Raw genomic sequence first — 4,181 nt, forward strand, 5'->3', positions numbered from 1 at the left:
GCTTGCGCGATTAAACTTTTAATCTTAGCAGGCGGCTCACCTTGGGCTGGACGGCTCTGCACTCCATCATGCCTTTCTCCTTTCTTTCCTTGCTGTATTAGCTTTGCAACCTGTATCCTTAACTCTGCAACTTCCTTTTCTAGTTTCGAATCTGTCTCGTGTTTCCTCGTCACAGTGGGGGCAGCTTCAGGTTCGAATACTGGCATGCTCATAACTGAATGAACATGTACTGCAGCCTTCGTACTGCCAAGGTGCTTTTTCATGCGATCCATCTTTGCTGCTCTCCTATCCTCCTCTGTTCTCAAAAGCACCAACAATTCTGGGAATGAGGGAGGATTGGGTTTCCTGTGCTCGAGCTGCAGGCCAGTGATTAGACTCTGGTCCCAGCATCCCCTACAGAACTGCCGGAGTAAGTACTTTTCAGACTCTGCAGCTGAAACTCCCCCTCTGGTAATGGCTTTGGTGAGAAGAGTCTGGAGACGGCCCAAATAGACAGAGGGTTTTTCACCTGAGTTTTGGTTAGAGCCCAAGAAGGTAGCAAACAGCTCCTCTCCATCTTCGACTACTCCGAATGCTGACTCGAGCTGGGTGAGGTAAGCTTGCGGAGTTGCATCTGTCCCCAGCGGCTTAACAATGTCTGCTGCTGGGCTGAGGAGACTCTCCAATATTCTCCTTACTTTCTGTGAATCAGAGACAGACACGTCCTTAAGAAGTAGGTCTACCTGAGTACGCCAGGAATCATAATCGACTTCTCCATTGGGTTTTGGCAGCCGCCCCGAGAATGTACGGATCCTGCTTTGACTGTAGCTAGACGGTGTGGAGTCACTGCGAATAAAATGTTCAACAATAACTTTTTGGACATGAGGTGGGTTAACTGTGCCTTCATCAAGAAATGGATTTCTTGTAGCAGTAGTTGAGATGTTTCGGGTGACTGCATCAGATGGATTAGCAATATTATTGTTGGCTTGCATATCACCATCTTCACTGCTACCATTTGTGGAGACAGCAACAGGATTTTCAGAGGGCTGTAGCTGGGTATCTGGGCTCTGCGGAGGGGCAGGTTCTGTCTGGGGCTGGGCACTCTGCAGTTCACTTTGAAGTGCTTCCCAGAAGCCAGCTTTACTAATTTCAGCAAGAGAGCTCAATTCAGCTAAACATTTCTGAGCAAGTTCTCGTCCTAGTTCTTCTTGGCATAGCTCGCGGACTGTCTTGACACACCAGGTGACTGCTGGATCATTGGGACTGGGCAGGATACCTAGTTGTACTGGGTCGAGTCTAGATATTGTTCGCTCTGCTGTGTATTCAATAAGTGCACGGCCTCGGGGTTGTTCTGGGTCATTGGGAACTCTGACTACTTTCTTAATGTCCCCGTTAACTTTAAAGAACTCTGTAATGTCATCATCAGAATAAGCTTCACCTATGCCTGTGACATATAGACAACTAGGCCCATTCACACTAAACTGATTGCAAAGATCCATTTTGCAGTAAGTGCGATCTTAGTGTACTTCAGTTTTTTTTTTTCTTGGGGGGGTCTATTTTACACACTGTGCCAACCTCCTGGCTGGCTCGCCATGACTGTAACCCTACGGTGGTAATTCTGCATTGTTGCAGGCTAAGAATCTATTTGTAGGAGTTATCTAAATCTAGATTCGATGAGGAGGCTGGCTATATATTAATCACATGGGCTAAGGACTCATAGATTGCACTACAAAAACACAGGACAATAGAATAAAATTAAATGTAGTTCTTATTAAAATTATTTGTTCTTTTTTCTTTCCTATTCAGATTCAATATTCAGTTCACTTTACATTACTACCATTTATTTTGACAAATCAGCCACAAATTTTGAGATATCATGAAACAAAATAGAAGGAAATATCTTTCAAAAAAAAGGAAAAAAATTGTTACCCTTGAGTGCACTCAAATATTTTAACTGTCTAACCACCCCTTCAATACTTTGCGTCCATATCAAACTCCAAAAGGAACCGTTGCAGCGCTGTTAGTTGAAGGATAGACCAGAGAACCAGGCACCAAGGCGAACAGAGAGGAATCCACCTTCAGTTGGAGGAACACCAGGAATCCAGGATCAGAAGAAGCCTCAAAAAAACCAGTCTACACAAAAATGTGCAGAAAATTAACTAATGTTAACTAAATGTCATTCTTCCGTTTTTCCCATTTGTTCAATAATATTTAAAGTCAATATGTTCAATAATACAACTTAAAATAAAAATTAATAAAATGAAATTGAACAACCAAAATTACAGTACAACATTGTAATGCAAAATTAACTCAAACCAGCATCATTTGCTTTCAAAATGCATCTTTCTTATTGTACAAACTAGAATATACAACAAAATATACCTGTGAGGTAACATCCACTGCTATTGCAGATTGCAGACTGGTTTTTTGTCTTTTTTTATCCACTGTAATCCACTGTAACGTCGAAATATAAACTTTTTAGTCATATCACCATTTTAGCTTCAAGCTAATCAACACAAACGATAGTTTTCACTTACCCAGATAATTTTGTTTTACGTCATCTCATCGTTAATGTGGTTCAACTTAAGGAATATAATTCGTTTTCTGAATAATTTCAACCTTAATATTCACTTCTGCTCTGGCTCCCGTTTTTTCCAGCTTCTCTTCCCTTTAGGCAAAACCCGCATGGCCAAAAACAGCAGAAGAAGAAAGTTTTATTGTGGCATGCCACCTAGTGGCGAACTAGATATTGCGCTTTACTCTAGTTTGAGAGGTTGCATTAAAGGTCATTTCTGGACTTTATTTGGACGGAATTGACAGGGTTACACTTGGTTTACTATCTTTTTACCATCGTTTTACCATGGTTTTACTATCGTTTTTGTTTTACCATGGTTTTACTTTCGTTTTACCATCGTTTTACTATCGTTCTACCATAGTTTTACTATTGTTTTACTATCGTTTTACCATCGTTTTACTTTCGTTTTACTATTGTTTTACCATGGCTTTACCATGGTTTTACTATCATTTTACCATCATTTACCATCGTTTTACTATCGTTTTACTTTCGTTTTTTTATCGTTTTACTATCGTTTTACCATGGTTTTACTATCAATTTACTACAGTTTACAATCTTGAACTGTATAATTTAACTATGGTTTTAGTAAAACTGTTATTACATATTAAAACCATGGTAAAACCACATTAAAACCATGGTAAAACGATGGTAAAACGATAATAAAACGATATTGAAACCATGGGAAAATGATGGTAAAACGATAAATTTTTATTTAATCGTTTTATTATTGTTTTACCATCGTTTTACCATCGTTTTACTATCATTTTACTATCGTTTTACCATGGTTTACTATCTTGAACTTTATAATTTAACTATGGTTTTAGTATGCTTTTACTACAGTTAAACTGTAAAACCATATTACAACCATGGTAAAACGATAGTAAAACCATATTAAAACCATGGTCAAATGAGGGTAGAACGATAGTAAAATGATAGTAAAACGATGGTAAAACAATGGTAAAACGATAGTAATACGATGGTAAAACGATAGTAAAATGATAGTAAAACAATGGTAAAGTGATAGAAAAACGATAGTAAATGATCATTTTGCCCTCGTTTTACAGTGGTTTTACAATCGTTTTACTATCGTTTTACTATCGTGTTACCATAGTTTTACTATGATTTTACTATCATTTTACCATCGTATTACTATCGTTTTACCATTGTTTTACTATCGTTTTACTATAATTTTACTATCATTTTACTATTGTTTTACCATCATTTTACCATGGTTTTAATATGGTTTTACTATCGTTTTACCATGGTTTTACTATCATTTTACCATTGTTTTACTATCGTTTTACCATGGTTTTACTATCGTTTTACTATTGTTTTACCATGGTTTACTGTCTTTTTACCATCGTCTACCATGGTTTTACTATCGTTTAACCATCGTTTTCGTTTTACCATCATTTTACTATGTTTTTCCTATCGTTTACCACCGTTTTACTATCGTTCTGCCATCGTTTTACTATCGTTTTACCATCATTTTGCCATCGTTTTACCGTTGTTTTACCGTCATTTTACTTTTGTTTTACTATCATTTTACCATGGCTTTACCATGGTTTTACCATGATTTTACTATCGTTTTACCATCATTTACCATCGTTTTACGTTCGTTTTTCTA

General features: G+C 37.5%; 1 long non-coding RNA gene across 1 annotated transcript; it reads right to left on the minus strand.

Annotated features, from left to right (window-relative positions):
- Positions 1–1,803: 1,803 nt before the first annotated feature.
- LOC130230263 (uncharacterized) lies at positions 1,804–2,392 on the minus strand. Its single transcript, XR_008837936.1, has 2 exons — positions 2,362–2,392; positions 1,804–2,112 (listed from the first exon to the last, which is right to left on the minus strand). It is a non-coding gene; the product is annotated as an uncharacterized LOC130230263 (long non-coding RNA).
- Between the last annotated feature and the right edge of the window lie 1,789 nt (positions 2,393–4,181).

This window comes from Danio aesculapii, chromosome 6 (assembly GCF_903798145.1).
Source record: "Danio aesculapii chromosome 6, fDanAes4.1, whole genome shotgun sequence".
NCBI lineage: Eukaryota > Metazoa > Chordata > Actinopteri > Cypriniformes > Danionidae > Danio > Danio aesculapii.